The sequence below is a fragment of the Eupeodes corollae genome, chromosome 1, assembly GCF_945859685.1.
Source record: "Eupeodes corollae chromosome 1, idEupCoro1.1, whole genome shotgun sequence".
NCBI lineage: Eukaryota > Metazoa > Arthropoda > Insecta > Diptera > Syrphidae > Eupeodes > Eupeodes corollae.
Window position 1 is genome coordinate 39,503,592 of NC_079147.1, and position 21,175 is coordinate 39,524,766.

The window sequence follows — 21,175 nt, forward strand, 5'->3', positions numbered from 1 at the left end:
TTCTTTTTTTTTTATTTTGACAGAAAAATAAAAAATCTTGTTGATCCAACTTTTATTTTGCATGCTTTGTTTTAATTTATTTTTTTCTTAGGAGATATTATTGCCATTGACAGTTAAGGGTGGAAAAATTAATTTGCATTTTACCTTACGGCGAGAACTATTTTTAGAAAAAAAAATACTATCTACAGCACAGAATTATATATTTTAAGTACCACTTCGGAGCTATTGAAGGGTCAATTAATATAAAACTCATTTGTTTATTTAATAAAATTGTTTGGTTTGTTAAGGTTTTAATTTTAAATGGGATTTTTCTTGTCAATTCCATTTAATGTTCAATTTGAATTTTCTCAGTTAAACGCTAGAATACTTAACCTTTTGATTTTTACCACTTTTTCAAAAAGCATAGAAATTAAATCTTATTGTATTAACTTTAATTCGATCTTCATTTGAGACTTGAGATTTCTTTTAAAATTTCACTGTGATCGCACCCTTATATCAATGGCCAAACTGTCATTGTCAAAAGTCGTTGAACAAAACATTCATGCCAAGCTTTTCTTTATAATGGCTGCGTTCAAGAATTGAATTTTTAGATACCTTATTGAACGAGTTGAATACTTTTATTGAAATAGCTAGCACAAAATAAAACATCTTTTAGCTGTTCACAAATTAGCAGAAAAACATCAGATTTCAAAAAAACAAAATAATTGTAAAGAAAAGTTTTCAATTCACTGAATTCTTACTAAAAAACTTACAAATTGAAATCAATTTTCAGACTCCTTCAAATTCAACCATATGTTTGATCAGCTGTTCAGTCAGTTACCTTCATGTACCAGAAATTCATGAATAATTTTAAATTCCTTTTTTGACATCTCAGATGTTCTTTTACACGTAAAACACTGACAAAAAGGTGTCCTAACACCCTATCTGTCTGAAACTGAACGCAGACAATGTATATGTAAAAGAAGGACAACAGTATAAAACTGACAGCCACTGACAACTAAAATCATCGAAAAATAAATTAAAAAGGTAAAAAGGTTGCCAAACGTTACAGCATCTTTAATACTTATATGAAAAGTAGTAAATACTTAATGAAATTGTGAATGTAATTCATCTGAGTCGGTAACGAATTTTCAACAAACCGTTTTTTTATAGGGTGTTTTTTTTTATTCCATGGCTTTTGTAGAAAGTTTTACAATTGAAATTAAGCAGATTCAAACGACATAAGGGACTTGGAAATAGGGAAAGTTTCAAGTATCTGATTGGACGGATGTCAAAAAATTGAGTTCCATGGTAACTTTATTGGAATATTGACTGGAAACGGAAAGTTACTTTAGTTTGCGCTACAGCGCATTGTGCTCCTGGACCTCAAGTAATAACTTTCGCCAGCTTACTCGATCTCTAGCGTGCTGCCTCCCACTTAAAATACCAAGTTGATGTGCGTTGGCCTCAACTTGATCACTCCACCGTAGATGAGGCCTGCTTCTGCTTCTTGTTATCTCATGATTGGCGTTGAACACCTTACGGGCTGGAGCTTCGATGTATAGCTCGACATTCTATAGCCATCTTAAGCTTTGTACACGCAGTTTTTTGAGCAGTGGCAAGTAGCAGTACAGCTCGTATAACTCCTGATTAAATCATCTCCGCAGTTTTTGTTTACCAGCTCAAAGTTGTACCTGTCAATCGTCACATTTTGACCAAATCTACGGTGTGAATACTTCGTTTTGTCCTCGTTAATGTCAAGACCCATTTTCTTCTCCTCAGACTCGATATTAGAAAAGGCACCCGTCACTACTCGTTTGGTTCTTCCCATAATGTCAATGCCATCGGCATATCCAAGATATTATGTGGATTTTTGAATGATGGTGCCACTTGTATTGCAGCTTCAAAGGTTTCGGTCGAGTCTTTTGCAATTTTCATGCAGAAACGAGCATTTTCAAACGTCATCCTGATTAGTCGTATCAGTTTGGTATCGATACCAAAATTAAACATGGCCCTTCTTATCCCTTCTCTTGTCGACGTAGAGCTGGCGGGAAGATCGTGTCCTCCTTTGCTGCCACAATATGTATGCCCCCGTTTTTGCTTTGTTTACCTGAGCACATTCAGATGCAAACCAGGGGTTCCTTGGTGGATTGTTTGCAAAGCTGCCAGTGGGTCTCTGGACACATCTCCTCCGTTGTAGGGTTTCTCGCAAGCTCTAGGGATACTCGGTCGGCAAAGGCATTGGAGGTATCCTCCTGATGCAGTTTTCCAACGTTGAATCATCTCCTCGAGGTTGTTGTTCGCCTAAGAGCTTCCATGTATATTCGTACGCACAGTTTAGCAGCAATTAGGTAGTGCTCGGAATCTATGTTAGCTGATCTGTACGTACGAACACCAAGTATGCTACAGGAGTGTCTTCCGCCAATAGCAGCATTATCGATTTGGTTGCATGATCGATAATCGGGTTACTGCCAAGTACCTTTGTGGATATCAGGTCGAGGGAATCTGGTGCTACACAACAACATGTTTTTCTCGGCTAGGAAGTCGATAAGCCTGAGTCCGTTTCTAGATGTGATGTCGGGTAGGCTATGTCTTCCGATTGACCTACCAAAGATGCCTTCTTTACCAATTTTGGCACTAAAATCTCCGAGGAGAATTTTAACGTCTTTTTTGGGACATTGCTCACATGTTTTGGCGAGGAGCTCGTAAAATTCTTCTTTGGTATTGTCATCCTTCTTCCGTCGGGGTAAACGTGCTGATAAGGCTCAGGTGGTGCAATTTGGCCTTAATGCGAATTGTCGTCACTCTTTCGCTTACTCCCCGAAAGCTTTAAACGCTTTGCCTTAATGTACCTCTGACAGCAAAATCACATCCAAATTAGAACTTCCTCCCAAATTAAAGTCGACGTTTTGACAAATTGAAGTCAAACCTGAATCAATTTATTGAACAAATGGGAAAACATTTTAAATCTGTATTGATTTATGGGATTTTTCATTAGTAAAATAAATCAATTTTTTTCTTGATCTAGATCCGTCAAAATACAAATCTTCTTTGTTTTTGATTTCCATGATGATAGTTTAGGTTAGGTTGAGCGGCTGACAGTCGATGTATTTACCGTCACACTTAGATCAATACAGATCCATTGTAATAACCGTGAGTATAGCTACTCAAGCTAATAAGAAAAACCTATGTGTTCAGTTAGTCAAGCCATTTAGAGGCTTTAACGAAGTTCCGAATTTTCGTACCTGGCGTACTAGAGAGTTCTTCAAAATCCCCCAAGAAATAGTTGCCAAGCAGTTTCTTCCTTTGATTTGAGAGTGCGGTACATTGACACAGAAAGTCTCTTCATGCACCTTCGTGGTATCGCCATCATTGATACCTTTTTAGCAGCTGTTGTCACTGCCAGGACATCCGCTTGGAAGACGCTACTGTAGTTTGGAAGCCTAAGCGATGCGGTTAACCTGAGAGCTTCAGAATAGAAGTCTGCGCCTACACCAGTGTCCATTGTAGAGCAATCAGTATAGATAGCTATTGACGACTCATTGGAGTATGGTATATTATCTACCCATTCCTCTCTGCTTGGGTTGGCAGCCTGGAATGGTTTATGAAAATCAAGTTCGAGTATTTTATAGTTTGTTGTAATATTATGACCCATAACTTTATGAAGGATCTGGGTATGTCCTATAGAACTGTTTATCCAGACTTTAGCTTGACTAAGTCCTAGGGCACTTTTGGCTGCAGATTCTTGAACAAGGAGATCTATGGGAATTTGATTGAGCATAACTTCCAGTCCCGCAGTTGGAGTGGATCTCATTGCTCCCGTAATGCCAGTGCACGCAGGTCTTTGAATGTTTGTCAAAGTTTTCAGGTTCGTGTTCTTTTCTAAAGCTTTCCACCATACCAAATTATCATAGGTTAGTATTAGTCTAATTATTGCCGAACACATCCATCTGATAATTTTAGGGTTTGATCCCCAGGTTTTCCCGAAAAGTCTATTGCAGGAGTAAAAGGCAATGGATGACTTTTTGAATTTATCTTTGGTGTTCAGGCCCCAGTTTAGTTTCTTATCTATCACACCGACATTGACTGTCAGCCCACAGTTCCTAGTCCATTTTCTTACCATCGAGAGGGCGTATTCGGTTTGTTCACTGATAGTGGGTAGGGACTTGCCAGTCGCTAGTAATGCAAGATAATCAGCGTAGGCTTTTAACCTTACTCCACTTGATTTCAATTTAGAGAGTATGTCGTTCATGACAAGAACCCAAAGTAGCGGTAAGAGAACTCCACCCTGAGGGGTGCCCCTGGATGTGGTTACTCTCACCCTTTCTTCCGCTAGGTCTGAGTTAATTTGTGTTATTGCCTTTTCGACTTTGTGGTCTTCCAAGGCTTGCTTCACTGTTTCGTTCTTCACGTTATTGAAGGCTCCCTCAATATCCAAAAATGTTGCAAGGGGTTATACCTTCTAATTCAGTGATTTTTCTATGAATTTTCTTCTACTTTTTTTCTATGACACTTTTTCCTTTAATGTAGGCATGTTGAAATTCCGATATACAATCCGGGTCTATAGTTTTTGGCCTCCATATCGTTAGGTTTACCAGCCTTAGGGATGAAACCACTCTTTACTTCACGCCACCATAAGGAAACATACCCCCATTTAAGGCTATTATTGAAAATGCTAGCTAGGTGTGAGATAATAAGGTTTATGCTCTTCTGAAGGGGAAAAGGAGTGAATGGCCTATTTTATCTATTCTTCCGTTATAATATCCGATGGTACTATTGTTTCTGTATGAGACTCTGTTTCTGGACTGAGGATATCAGCTACGCAAGGAGCTCAAGCCGCCGGATTCAGTCCAGCTGCCTGTAGGTTTTTTTAGAGATCCTAGAGTGCCTGAATCTTTGGTCAGAATATTCCTGAGCCTTACTAATACATTTGTACTTTCTATTTCGTCGCAGAAGGCCATCCATGAGCTACGTTTTGCACTTTGTGTTTCGACCTTAAAAATACGTTAACTGGTCTTGTAATTTTCCCAATCAGCTTCTTTGCTAGTTCTACAAGCTGGCTTGTGATGTTAGCGGGAGGCCATTATGGTCCGTCATGCGGCATATAGCACGATGTCAGGATCAGTAGTGGGAGTCCCTTTCTTTCTAGTTTCACAGCACACTGGCCTGGATCACTGTAATTTGCTAAAAGAAAGAGATTAAACTTCTTCCTGGATAAATTACAGGATCTGATATTACTATTTACTACTTGTGTGGCTTTGTATAGTATAAACTCTGATGCATGTAGTCCTCTAATTCCATGATGATCAAATCTGCAGATCTGGATTTTTGGCAAATTTACCATTCTTTGCACTAATACTGATATATGCCGACGATTTGGTTATGTTGTGGTTCCTCGAATGCAACTCTCGGAATTGCAAAAAAAAGAACAAACTTTTTACTCTTATAAATATACAAAACTTTATTTTACAACTTAATTTAGGTAGGAGTTATTTGTCGCTCCATCACAAATGGACAGTCTCTTGTTGCTATATTCCTAGCACCTACTCGGGTGAAAAGCACGATCAAAAATGGACGAGAGAAAAGCGGAAATGCAAGATGTCTGCATTTCGTGTTTCTATATCGTTTTCTTAGATTTGAGCTTTAGATTTTGCTAGATAACATTTAAACGTTGAGCTTTAAGTATGAATGCTTATTTAAGGTGTGTGCGCATCCACTACGATGTTTGCCGACAATCCAGTTTCCCTACAGATGCAAATTAACCAACTTTGCTTATTTTGTGAGACCTGGGGTCTGCAAATAAATGTACAAAAAACAAAAATTATAATTTTTGAAGGAAGGAAAACAAGTGGAAGAACGTTATCAAAATAGTCCATTAATTTAAATACTTGGGTGTTCTTCTTACCCAAAATTTAGATTTCGCTAAACATGCTTAAATAAAAAATAAAGAAGTCAATTTGGCACTAAATTTGATGTGGCCTAAGTTCTTCTCCAACTCCAATATTGATCTTTTATCTAAATATAAAGTCTTTAATGCAACAATAAATTCATGTTTGTGCTAAGGTGCACAACTTTTCGGTTATTTGAACCTAGATGCTTTCGAGAGCCTACAAAGGCACTTCTTTAAGAGCTTGTTTCATTTGCCTAACTCAACTCTATATTACGCCATTTACGTAGAGTCAGGCATCACCCTTATTTATATACAAAAATTAAAGGCTAATGGGGATTTTATTGTTCAGATGATGAAAAGAAGTGAACTGTGCCTTCACAAAATAATTTTGAAAAAATTGCTGCAATTGAATGCATCTCCGTTTAAAGACTGGAACCAACTCGCAATACCAACAGAATCTTTCGGAAACCAATGTTAACGACTGGCAAGCGCATTTCGCAGGTGTTATTGATAAGTTTGACCAAAATTTGTATGTAGCAAATCTTTTTAGTGCAATTTCCCCAACATCTAGAAACGTTTATATGACCTTAAATCATCAATTGAATTCAGACATGAACTACTTCAGAAATGATTACTCAGTTGCTCAGATAAGTATTATTTTTAGAGCCAGAGTCGAAATCTTAAACTTAAACTTTACACCACACCGAAGTGATTTGCCGCAGCTATGTGATCTGTGTCAATACTTTACTTTGAGTAAAGCATCGCGCACATGAGCTACGAATTGTGAACTGTGGATCATCGCATATTTTGACTTTTCTTTCACATGAGCTTTGTTTCTAGACAGCGACGAACTGTCAATTTATAATTAACCTTTTCAACAAACAAAATAAGAGAGATATAATTTTGAGGTTAAGTTGAGCGCGAACAATTTATTCGTTGCAGTGTGGATTGTATGTGGAACGCGAAAAGAGATTGACAGTTCGTAGCAAAACACACTGCAATTCGTTACTACCAAATTGTTTTTACAAAATTCTCTTATTATAGAGAACAAAATGCAAATTTTATTATCCTAACATAGTTTGAATTGTTTTCTTATAATTAAAATGTGTTTTTATTTGAAATTGACTTTTTAAAATGTGTAAAATCACGTTTGTTCGTCCATTTGTTTATTCGTTGTTCGCTCTCATGTGCAAGGTCCTTAAAGCCTACTATTCAAAAAATTGTATTATTTTTATAAATTGAAATTTTGTGTTTCAAATCACGTAAAAATTGTTCGAATTTTTCTAATATTTTTATTTAAATAATTTTACATTTTGTTTTTTAATTTATATATTTTTTTATCACTTATGAAATGTCAGTTCAGGCAGACCCCATAGGAATCTCTTTTTAAAATAAAGAATGTATCTATCTATCTATCTCTATCTATCTATCTAATACTGATACAATCTGCAAACTTGACAGCTCTACGCAATCTTTAACACGAAAGGTTTACTCTAATACAATGACAAATAACCAATCATGTTCCATACGCCACGAAAAAATCAATCTTTAAAGGAAATTTAAATTTCCCATGTAAAACCCCATTGGAATAAAAAATTATTCTGAAAATATTTGTCGTTTTGGCAGATTCAAATCAAACAAAAATCAATTTATTTAACCAATGGAAAAACATTTAAAATCTCCGTCAGCACTTGCACTTTGTCCATCTTTATAAAGTTATTAGAAGTGACATCGAAAATAAAACATAATACATTTAAGTGAGATAGATCCCAGGTATGTTACCGCGATTTGCACATCGATTCAAAGGGCATCCATTTATTATTTTCCCAAAAAAACAATAAATTACTATTTAAAATTTTCTATTTTAGGTTGTTTTAAATAAGCAGCGCCAGTAAAAAGAAAAAAATATTAAGTCCGCTACTGCTACTATCAAAAAGTTAATCGACTATTTTCTTCCTCCTCCTCTCAAAACACACCCAGTAACCCAGGATAGGATAACACGCAATGGAAATAAACAATAAACAACACAAATTATACAATTATTATTATTATTATAATAAATTGCCTACAATACTTAAAACCAAACAAAAAAAATAGAACAAAACTAAAAAATAAAAACAGTGTTATATTTAAATTTAAACAAAAAAATTAAAAAAATGTTAATTTTATTTCTTAAACTATTTATTGTTAATTAAGTATGATTTAGTCCGGTGCGACGTTGTGATCAATTTTTGTATATAAAATAGATTCATATACATATACATAATATATATATATATACATTAATATCTTAATATTTATTATTAATATTATTATTAGTAATTATAATGTGATGTTAAATTTAAATACAAACAAAAGGAAAATAAAAAAAAATTAAAACCAAAAGTAAAAAATAAATTAAACCAACAAAAAACAAAAAAAAATTACAAAACATAAATACAATTTCTTAACTAAATATTTCTTTTTTGTTTATTATTTTCATATTTTTTTAATTAATAGAAAATATAATTGTTGTAAAACGGCTATACATAAAAAGCAAAATTTAAAATTTTAATAAATAAATAGTAGAAAGAAAAAAAACATACATATTGGCAACCAAGGCGCGTTCCTATGCAACAGAACATCTTTTTTGTTTTTAATAAACAAATAAATTAATAAATTTATAAAAATTAAAGAAAATTACGGTTGAAGATAAATATATATAATATTCAATAACTTTTTTGGCAACAATAATGAAAAATTTTGAAAATCGTTTCTTTTTTTGTTTCGTTTTCAATTGATATTGTTTCCATATTTATTTATAATTTTTAGCAACATTCTTATTCTTGTTAAAATTTGTATATTTTTTACATATATAAATGTTATTCAATTTAATGAACAAAACAAATCATATTAAATGCGGTTACACTTAGTGAGTGAATAGAGCGATTATTAAAATGAAATAAAATTATTAAAAAAAAAATAATTAGAAATTTAAATTTTAAAACAAATTGTTTATGTTTTTAGGAGCACAAAATATTAAACAAAAAACTAAATAAAACAAAAAAAAACTCCGCACTGTTAGTACTGTATAAAAATTATTATAAACTTAAACAAAAAAAAGAAGAAAAAACTTTTCATGGACTTGAAAAATAAAAACGAAAAACTATTGAACTACATTCAATCGTAGATTCAAATATATAAACAATATAAAAAAAATGAATTGTTATAAAAGAAAGAAAGCCTTAAAACGCCAAATAAAGATCCAACAACAACACAAAAATGTCCACTTTAAAAATTTTAAACAAAACTTTTAAGAGAAAACTTAAACTATCATTTTATAAAGTACATAATATTATAAACAAATTAAAGCTGTTTATTTTGTTTTTTGTTGCTATTTTTTAAAATGTTTTTTAAGTTTTTTTTTCTTTTAAATCATAATCGCATTTCTTCCACTCTCGAGCGAAGTCTATTCTGTCCTTTTCAATAAAACAAACTTTAAAACCTGTGTCCGTTTTTAGTTCATAAATTGTTAATTTTTTTTAAGGACACATTGTTTAATAATGTTTAAGAAATCTTAAATCTTAAATTAAACATTTATACATTTGCTTCACTAAACTACTTTAAAATAATATTTAATTCAAAAAAAAAAGTTTTATATTGAGTGTGTTTTTATTTTTTGGTCTAATTTAGGAACAAAAATTTAATAAAAAAAAAATAGTAATTAAATTTTTATTCATAATTATTATACTATGAGTACAAAAGTTATTTAATATTATATGGGTATAATATATATTTATATGTATATATAATATAACCAAGTCATTAAACAAAATATATATATACATATATATTCACATTGTACAACAAATCACTGTACATAATTATTATTATTATTATACTATTATTATTATTATTAGAATCAAAGATTAACATTCATATAGGTATATAATATATTATATATATATGTATACATAAATGCATGTAGAAAAAAAATAATAAATTAACTATTATATTAATTAAGATCGAAAGTTCAATTAAAATAAATAAAGAAAAAAAAAACATTAACATTATTATAAATAATAAAACAAAACAAAAATTAACATAATAATAACATACAACAAAAACAAAAAAAAAAGATTCAATTATATAATGAAATTATATATATATATATATTATATACACACTTAAAGAATGCAAAATAAGACGATATAAATAAAAGGAGAAAAAAATCAAGTATAAATTAAAAATTTTAACTAAACCACCACAATTATTATACATTACATAAACTAAATACATAATGCCTACATTATACATCAAGTAATACAACAACAACAAAACAAAATCCTTATTTTCAAAACCAAAAAAATCTATATTCTATGTATCTAAAGAAAAAAAAAACGTTACTATACTGTTGCAAAATTATTTAATTTTAATAAAATATACAAATACTTAATTATTATGAAACAAAAAGCAAATATTCAAATTTAACTGAAAAACAAACATATTTGAAAGAAAATCAAGCAATTGAAAAGATTTATTATTTATGTTGTAAAATAGGAATATTGTTTGTATGTTTTGAAAATTATCATTTTTGTTGATCCTGTTCCTATTCGAAAATTATGATTTTTTTTTTATTTTAGTTGAGATATTAATTTGTGTCTCACTCAACCAACAAACTTCTTCAATTAGTCATTTAGCCTGATTCTCTGAAAACTGTCTGCGAAAAGCTAGTTAAAGTACTTACTTCCTTGCTTGCTTGCTTGTTTGCTTGCTTGCTTGCTTGGTAGCTTACTTGCCTGTTAGCTTGCTTGCTTGCTAGCTTGCTTACTTGCTTGCTTGCTAACTTTCTTGCTAACTTGCTTGCTAGCTTGCTCACTTGCTTGCTAGCTTGCTTGCTTGTTTGCTTGCTTGTTTGCTTGCCTGTTTGCTTGCTTGTTTGTTTGCTCGCTTGCTTGGTAGCTTGCTTGCTTGTGTGCTAGCTTTCTTGCCTGCTAGCTTACTAGCTTGCTTGCTAGCTTGCTAACTTCCTTGCTTGATTGTTTGCTTGCTTGTTTGCTTGCTTGTTTGCTGTTAATTCGACGCTACCAGAGAGTGTCATGAGTCCTCCCGGACTTGAGAACGTAAATAATTGTATGGGACGAATCTTTTATCCCACTCGTGCAGTTGCAAGAGTACTGAAAGACATATACACAAATTCGCTGACCCGGTTAGTAGATTAGATTAGACAGATTTTTATTTACTTGCAATTATTTGTACAATTTCTCAATTAACAATCTCAAACAATCTTTAAAGCATGGTTTTGCCGTCTGCCTGATTGATAAAAGTTTTAACTGTTTTAAAGTCTTGTAGTTAATTAAGTTGCAGTTGTTTTAACTAAAAATGTTCATCTCTAATTCTGCTTCTATAAATAAGTGCAGTTTTGCAATATATAAGCATTTTAGACACTAACTTACTTAAGGTGGTGCTACAGTCCTGTGTGAACTAGTGCCTCACCCAACAAACTTCTCCATCTAGCTCGGTCCATAGCTAGATGTCTCCAGTTTCGCGCTCCAAGTTGGGTGCGGTCTTCTTCTACTACGCTGTCCTGTGGGTGTGGATTCGAAGACTTTCCGGCCCGGAGCATTGGTTTCCATGCGATCTACGTGACCCAGCCATCTTAATCATTGGACTTTTACCCTTCTGGCTAAGTCTACGTCGCTGTACAGCCCGTACAGCTCGTCGTTCCATCTTGTCCTCCACTCCCCTTCGATACATACGGGACCATAGATATCACGAAGAACTTTTTTCTCAAAGCGACCCAAGGTGCTTTCATCCGCTTTTGTCATAGTCCATGCTTCTGCACCGTATAGTAGGACGGGGATGATAAGGGTCTTATATAGCAACACTGGAGAGAGGACTTTACCACTTGTATTGCTTTCTTAGTCCAAAAAAACAGAGGTTAGCAAGAGTTATTCTGCGTCTGATCTTAGCGCTGGTGATGTTTTCTACGTTTACAGCGGAGCCTAGGTAGACGAAGTCCTTGACTGCCTTAAAGTTACGTCTGTCGATGGTGACGTTTTGACCAAGATGTCGGTGTTGTAGGTCCTTTCTTGATGACAGCATGTTCGTTGTTTTGACCTCATTCACCGTTAAACCCATTTTTGCCGTCTCTGCCTCAATACTGACAAAAGCCCCATTGACATTACGCTGAGTTCTTCCGATTATGCCAATGTCATCAGCATATGCTAGTAATTGGACAAACTTTTGAAAGATAGCGCCTCTAGCGTTGACGTGTGAGCTCTGCACTATTCTTTCAAGAACGATGTTAAAAAAATCAGATGACAGCGAGTCACCTTGTCTAAAACCTTTTTTGACATCGAAAGGTTTTGTTAAGCTGTTTCTAACTTTAATGAATTTCCTATGGTCATGCTGCACAAACGTACGAGTTTGGCAGGGATGCCAAAACTAGACATGGCTCTATACTGCTCGTCACTGTAGATGCCGTCATATGCGGCCTTGAAATCGATGGTGGGTGTCGATTTAGTGTTCTTGGGTTTTTTCCAGGATCTGCCGTAATGTGAATATTTGATCAACTGTGGACTTTCCTGGTGTAAAACCACATTGATAAGGACCTATCAGGTTGTGGACGGTGGGCTTTAGACGTTCACATATTACGGCAGAGAAGATTTTTTAGGCGATGTTAAGTAGACTGATTCCTCTATAGTTGGGGCAGTTTAGAGGGTCTCCTTTTTTCAGGATCGGGCAAACAATACTGAGGTTCCATTCATCGGGCATGCTTTCTTCCGACCATATCTTACAGATAAGTTGGTGCATGCTTTCAAGCCATCCGCTCCAGCGGCCTTATGAGGCTTCAGCTTAGATATGGCAATCTTTACTTCGTCTAAGTCGGGAGGACGGGATACCATTTTAGACACATCTACTTCATTTAAGAGAGAGCGAAAGTTTCGTTTTTTGATATAAAGTCTCTACCAAGTACATTTCTTCTAGTTTCTCTCAGGACTGGAGACCTTCAGACAAAATGAAAAATATCTTCTCTTTCAGCCATATTGCAAATATCACAAAGCAGTGGAAGATCTTCGCGGTGTGGAACGTAATTTATGTTTAGCAGTTCACCTCTTAGCGGAAAAATGTTGTTCACTTGAGCTTTAACTTCCTCCACCTTTCTTGGTAACCATCACTTGTTCAGGGTTACTACCAAGCTCCATCGTCTATAGTATTCAGAAAGTCAATTTATAATAAGCTGTAAGGATTGCTGTGAGTTTGCCAGCAAGGCTATATCATCTGCGAAGAGTAAGGCTTGACCTCTCCAGCATATCTAACACCTCCTGGTAATGCGTCAGTGATGGCATTTAAAAACAGTGCGAACAAACTAGGACTGAGAGCACAGCCTTGTCTTACTCCCGACTGCGTCTGAAACTATTCAGATTCCTGCTTTTCATTCCATACTGCTGCTCTCTTGTCTGCGTACAAGTTCTGAATAACTCTTCCAAACTTAAACGACATCCCGGATCCAAACAACTTGAACATCAATGCGTTTCGATCAAAAAAGCGTATACCTTGTTATATTTTTCCAAAAAAGACTCAACAATGCTCCTTAGAACGAATATATGATGAATGGTCGAGTAAGCCGTCCTGAATCCGGCTTGAGACTCACATAATAGATTATTCGAGCTCAATTTTGGACGTACTGTCAAGTATTGAGATTCTTTTTAACGTTTACGAGTTCAGCCACAGGATTAGGAATTCAATGCATGCCATGCTATCATAATAAAGCTTCGACCTCGCGTTTCATTTGACAATCGTAAGGAAATAATGTAATGTTACATAATGTGACTCCCAACGGTAGTCCTAGTTCAAATTTGCTGAACACTTGCTTTGTCTGACAGCTCAACATCTGTAAAAAAGTCAACAAACAAAATACATTTGCTTTTGGAGGAATTCCCATTGGTAATTATGGGCTGTGTTAGCTATTTCCGTGATAACTTTGATTTTTTGGATTTCAAAACTCATATTTTCTTTAATTTTGAGAAAAAATAACAACTGGTAATGACAGAAGTGCTATTTTAAAAATGTCATATTAGAAGTGTCATTCGAAGCAACTTCGAAACAGGCCCTACGTAACGCAGACGAAGCTGAAGCGTGTTTGTGTTTTAGCCATAAGTGCTTTCAAAAACACGATTTATTTTTTTAAAAAATAACAGCTGCTAATGACAGAAGTGCCATTTTAGAAATGTCATAGTGAAAGTGTTATTCGAAACAGGCCCAACGTAACGCAGACGGAGCTGAAGCGTGTTTGTGTTTCAGCCATAAGTGTTTTAAAAACACGATTTTTTAGATTCTGTACCACGTTATTGACAAACGCATTGCAACCCTTTTAAGGACTGTCTTTCAAACTTACCAAATATAAGCCAGAGTATGATTTATCGACTATCAGTTTACTAATGAACTCCCAAAATAGGATAATTGTATATTTAGGAGACAATATCGTATTTATTTGGTCTTGAAATGTGTTTTCTTGATAAAAGGACAGTTCAGATTCTGAATCTATAAAAATCTATAGTTGTCATTTTTTGTATCCTAATTGTGCGAAGATTGAAATTGATAAAATTAAAAAGATTCCCATAATTTTGACACCAAACTTCAAAATGATCAGAACCTTAGAAATTTTAAGTTTCGAACCTTGAAAATTTAAAGTTGGGATTTCAACCTTTAAATAAAAACTAAGTGGGAGGGTCTAATCATCTTAAAGGGCTTATGGGGTAGCTTAAAATTGCATAACTATGTTTTGTAAAATAAACAAATCTTTCGAAAAGGTGAGCCATCTTTTTGTGAATTGAGGCATTACTTTTTTTGTGAACATGGCTATCTGGACAGTTTTTCTTCAGTTGATTTAAAATTGCTGTATTTTCGACGTTTCTCTGTAATGTTAACCTATTTAAAATAGTAAAATTATAGATAAATATACGAATTATTATTCATAAGTAGAAATCTTTATATTATTTTCATTTATAAATTACCAAGAATGTTTTATTAATAAATTATTAAATTAGAGCCAATTTAACATATAAACTAGAGTTCCTTTGATATTTTATTTATATTCTATAACAAACAAAAATGTAGGTTACTTGCAGTTCCAGCCATTAATGTAATTTTTTCAAATTTTATTATAAATCTTAATTATTATTAATAATTACATATGTATGTATGTGTGTAGATAGAAAACTTAATTAAATTTTAATTTTATCCAAAATTTCTTTAATAAGTAAAATCAAAAGTTTAGAAACAGATTGAAGAGGCTTTAATTTGAGCTTTAATTTATTTTAAAATTTATTTTTGTTGCATTTATAATTAAATTTTCATATGAATGTAAAAAATTCAAGATAATTTATTTTTATTCTTTTGTTGATTTAAAAAAAATATAAATCAGAAAGAAATGCTAAAAACAATTTCTAAACACAAAACTTTAATATCCCTGCATTTAAATGACGATATCTATTTTAATTAATATATATTCTTTCGTCTATTTTTAACATATAAACAAAAAAACAAAAACAAAATTATAAATACATATTTAAAAAACAAAAATATCCAAGAAGCAATAACAAAAAAAAAACTTAGAATTAAAATTTTGAAATAAATTTTAACTTTTAATCCAAATTTTTAACAAACAAAAAAATTGTTAAAACTAAATTTCAAAAACCCAAAGAAAAAATTTTTAAAATTTAATACTACACCAAAAATAATGTAGATATTTTCAAAAACAACAAAAAAAAACTGAAGAAAATATTAAAGAACGATGTTTTTATTTTAAATAAAAAATAACTTCATATACATACAACATAAATTAACTTTAATAATGTCCTTGGAATAATAATAATAAATTAAATTTATTTTGTTTTTAAAATAAGCATCGCGAAGTAAATTGAAAAAGTTATGAAAAGTTTAAAGAAAAATATGATTTATGTGAATTATAAAAATAATTTGCTTCACATTTTTGATAATTGTTAAGACTTTATTTAGTTTTATTAAGCATCTTAAGACGTATGTAATGTGTATGTATATGTCCGTTAAACCTTTGGTTCAAAAAAACCAGCCAAGGTTTGAATTAACGTAGCTCCATTGTACCCTAACTTTGCACACAACATATTAATATGTCGTAAATGTATTTGGTGAACTTTGTTAGACCCTTTATCACCTGATAGAGGTCTATAGCTTCCTATAAAGCAACATATACCTGGAGTTTATCAATACTTATTCGTACAAGAACCGAAGCATATTTATTTCAAAACTCTTTAATGTAAATGAAAAAGGTTCACTAAGGCGTATGTGGAGTACCTGTATGATATAAATTTTGAAATTTTCAATCTTACGTACAAAAAATATAAACTAAAGTAAAATTTTACTGACATTACGTTTGTCATCTTCTTGCCTGTATAACATACTAGCTGATACCCCAAACTTTGCCCGGTTAAGATATGAGCACTAATTATGCTTCGTGTGACACGTAGTCTCGTAACGTTACATAATCGAGGCCATCTCAATTTCACGTAAGCACATTATATGTTTGATATTATTTTTAAAACGACATAATCTTTTGGTTCTAGAATCTCTATTTTAAAAAGAAATTGATAGTCATGTACACAGCTGGTCAAAAAAATAGGTGTGATAATTAATTGTTGTATTAATTCATTTTGTGTTCCTTTTTTATGTTAAATATTAATTTTACGTAGATATTTTTAAAGCTCTTATATTAATTAAATAAAAACACTTAAAGGCTTTAAAAACATTACAATTATAGATAATATAGCCCCAAAACTACGGTTGGAGGTTTTTTCACTTTGTATCGTTTTTAACAATAATTTCTGTATCTTATCACAATTTTTGTTTTACTTACTTTAATAACCTGAGTATCCTCCATTATTATCCAAAACTTTTTAAAGTCGTCACGGCATTGACTCTATTAACTTTCGGCAGGTTTGCTGGGGTATGGAATACCATTCTCTTTAAACCGCTTCCCACAATTGGTTTCCATTAGTGAATTATTGACGCCCTAACTTACGCTTATGGCTGAAACACAAACGCGCTTCAGCTTCGGTTTCGCCTGACGTTTACGAGTTCAGCCATAGGAATTCAATGCATGCTATCACAATGGAGTTTCGACATCACGTTTCGTTTGACAATCGTAAGGAAAAGAACGTAATGTAACGTAATGTGACTCCAAACGGAGGCTCTAGTTCAATTATCTGAACATTTGCTTTGTTTGACAGCTCAACAGCTGTACAAAATGTCTACAAACAAAATGTTTGATCTTTGGAGGGATAAATAATAGAAATGTCATTCAAGAAGGGTCGAAGCAGGCCCACCGTAACGCAGACGAAGCTGAAGCGTGTTTGTGATTCAGCCATTAAGCTCATTCCACAAGTTCTCAATAGAATTGAGATCAGGTGATTGACTTGGCCATGGGACAACAAGACCTGCGGTATGTTTAGGATTGTTGCAATTTTTCCTCAGAAAACGTTAACATGACATCTTCCAAAATATCACTATATCCTTATTTTGTTAAGATGTTATTCAAACGGAATATAGGACCTACACTGAACCAGAAAAAAACAGCCCCGCGCCATTATATTCCCTCCTGCGTGTTTAATAGTTTTCGGTGTATAGGGGGGTGGTAGTCCCCATGTTTTGGTCGCCTTAAATTGAGCCCAAAATCCGATAAAAACAAATTTACTTTTGTTTCATCACTCCACAAGATATTTCGCCATTTTTGTACGCTTTCTCTTTCGTTCCAATGGAACTTTCCCGGCGATTCTTCCTGGGATATTCGAGTTCTGAAGCCTTCTTCAGATCGAGCGTGCACTGACCTTATTATCAATTTGAGCACCTATAGTCCTAGACGAAATAAAAGGATTAGATTTAGCTTGAAATAGTATGAGGCGGTCAGTCGTACATAGCTGATGTTTTTTTTTCGGCCGGCCTCCATTTTCGCGTATTCCATTAGGCTTGAGAGCATTTATTATTAAATTTTGAGATCTCCCTAGGACCTCCGCAATAAATTTGTAGGTCTTGCCCTTATCTCTAAGTCGACGAACTTATTTACTTTCCTCTGTCGATCAGTGGTCTTTACGACCCATATTCAAACAGTAATGAATAAAAAACTATTGTTTGAAGCTAATAAAATGATTTTGAACAGACCACCTCAAGAGTTTATACCATAAAAAAAAAAGAATATTATAAGAAGCTTGGATTTTATTTGGAACACACCTTTTTTTATGGCCAAATTCTAGATCACACAGAATCTTGGAATAACTTATCTGCTTAGCATTTCTTTAAAAAAAATGTCGTTTCATTGCCTGCATTCAAAACAACCGCTAATCAGCAACAAGTCAAGAATTTATATCAAAAATATTCTCGCACCTATTTTTTTGACCAGCTGTGTATGTTGTTTTTGACATCAAGGTAACCGCTTGCACTTTACGTAGCCTTCGGCATCGGTTTTTAACCACTCATCTCCTTAGGATATGCAACGATGTTAGGCCCAAAAACCAAAAAGACAGCACCTAATGATATACTTATGATTATAGTTCTTAAAAATCAATGTATTCAATATCTAATTATAAGTGTTACCAACGGATCTGCTCGAATGAGCTATGAATGAGATATTTTACCGCAGTAAAAAGTAGCCCAAAACATTCTCCCCACTTGTAACTACCTCCACACAAAAAATCACGTCATAATATTGCTCCTCTGAGACGTGATGGACGGACAAACAAACAAACAAACAAACAAACAAACAAACAAACTGACTTTGCCATTTATAATATTTGTATAGATGATAATAAAAATTACAAATAAATTGGGTTCAAGTTTATTTGTTTACTTACTCAATGTTTTTGCTCTAATATGAGTAATTTTGAGATGGAGCTCATGAGTTTTTTCAATGTGGAAGAAAATTGAATTTTTATTTTTCACTTAAATCATATTTTCAAGCAAACTACGCGCTCTTTAAGCTTCATCAAATCAACAAAAATTAAGAACAAATTAAAAGAAAATGTCGAATTGAAAGAAATAATTAAAAAGCAAACTTACATTTAAAAATTCGTAATAAAAACAAAATATTTATATATATACATATATATTTATATATTCTATTGGGAAAAGTAGTAAGTTAACAAAATTTTTCATAGATTATACTTTACGCTTGCAAATTTTTTATACATACATAAATTATAATACTGAGCAAAAATAAAAATAAAATAATAATAATAACAAAATTTAGTTATAAGTGATTAAACAAAAATAAAAATAGACGAAATTCAAAATCACGCATACTTGATTGAAGATTGAAAATAAGAAAAACAAAAAACAATTAAATCTTTAAACAAAATAAAATTGATATTTATATTCAGATATATTAAGAATTTAAATACAAATCAATGTCTGAATAGGATAATGTGCTAGAAAAGAACTTCACAACTAAAAACAAAAATAAAACCAAAAATATTTCTTCTGGCAGAATAAATTTATATCAAAGTAATAATTAAAAATAATTAAAAAAGACATTAAATAAAAAAGTACCTATACTTGAATGCGCAAAATGCATATCAAAAAAATATAATTTATTGATGTCCAAAAGAAATATTTTCAATACTGTGTTTCAGCACATTGTCCAACACTTTTTGACAGCGAATTAAAAAATACAATAATACAACAAATAAATAAAACATATTACAAAAATTAAAAAATTAACAAAAAAAAAAACAGTCGAATAAGAGTTTTCTCTCTAGCCTCTCTTCCAAGTCAGCATTACATCTAATACCTTTTAGACAAACCTATATCTGTCGGGTCTATGACATATCTCCAAGAATAATAATAATTTAAACAAAATCGCAATTTCTAGCTGCATACATTATATTATTATATACAAAAAACAAAAACACACAAAATTTATTTTAAACAAAATCTTTATGGGTTAGTGATAAGTTGTATAATAGATAGATGATTAAAATTTAACTAATGTATTTATTTCTAGGAAATCAAAAAACAAAAAAATAAAATTATTAATCACAATTTAAACAGAAACGACGAATTGAGGAGAAAATTTAAATTTAACAAGAAAAAATAGAATATTTAATAAAACAAAAAATAAAATACATTCTTCTCGTTCTCTCTCATACAATTATCTATCTCTCTGTGTAATTCACTGAATTAAAAACTAAAAATTAAAAAAACAAAAATTAATAAATTTATCTTCATGTAATTTTTATCTTTTCTCTATGTGTTTTTATTCGTGTATAAAATAAATTTAAAAAAACAAAACAAAAATTAAGCGTGTGTGTTGTTATATGTTTCTGTTATAACTGCCACTTTTCAAATAATTGCAGCATTTGAAAGTAAAAGTATGTATAACAAATAAATAATTAAAAAAAAAGAAAAACTTCCTGATTTATGTAGTAAAAGAAAAAAAAAACATAAAACTTTCAACAAAATATTTATATAAAACTCAATTCTTAGGTAGATTTTATTTTTCGATTTACTACTTCAAGTAGTTCAAATGGCGTTTAATGGTGATCTGTAATAAAATAATAAATTATTAAAATAAAAACCAAAACATTTAAATTCAAAAAAGTTCATTCTTATTATAATTATATATTATATAAAACATTATATATGTATTTATCATTGTAAATATGGTGTGATTTCTCCGAATTTGTTAATATTTTCTCGGAGATAGCTGGAGTATAAATTATAAAACAAATAAACAAAATTAACATAAATACGAAAACGGCTTTTAAAAAAAATTAAATTTATTTAAAAAAAAAGAAAAAAAAAAGCTACAAACAAAATAAGAAAACATTGGAACACAAGACATTCACACGAAACAATAAAGAAATAAAAATTTTAAAAAAAAGAGTATTTTACAAACAAAAATTCACAGATATATTAATATACATTAATGTATATAATTATACACAAAACACTGCATAAAATAAAACACACTACTAATTAACCCATTAAATGTAATTAAGAAATTAATAATAATAATAATCAAATTAACTAAAGCATACAAAAAAAAAAAAAACAAAAACCAAAAAAGAGAAGGAATAAATTGAGAGTAAAAACAAAATTTCATATTATATAAATTTACAATTCATAGGAAAACATAAAATTAAATTCATTGATAAACAACAAAATTAAAATTAATAAACAAAAAAAAAAAAACAACAAAAAATTGTATCAAAGCAAATGCGAAACAAACAAAAAAAGAAATCAACACATGTGTAGGTGAAGTTTAATAAATAAATAAAACAAAAACAAGAAAAA

General features: G+C 31.6%; 2 protein-coding genes across 3 annotated transcripts in view; both read left to right on the forward strand.

The window, feature by feature from the left end:
* The window catches only part of LOC129939088 (eukaryotic translation initiation factor 4E type 2), a 187,477-nt gene that overhangs the window by 155,903 nt on the left and 10,399 nt on the right, over positions 1 to 21,175 (forward strand). The gene's annotated exons all lie outside the window — the stretch shown is intronic.
* The window catches only part of LOC129939087 (syntaxin-1A), a 171,134-nt gene that overhangs the window by 140,298 nt on the left and 9,661 nt on the right, over positions 1 to 21,175 (forward strand). Inside the window, exon 3 of one of the 2 annotated variants that reach the window (XM_056046956.1) lies at positions 7,738 to 8,956. The exons of the other annotated variant lie outside the window; for it this stretch is intronic. The gene's annotated coding sequence lies outside the window, so the exon portion shown is untranslated. Of the gene's footprint in view, positions 1 to 7,737; positions 8,957 to 21,175 lie in introns of those variants that run through there. 2 annotated transcript variants of the gene reach the window in all.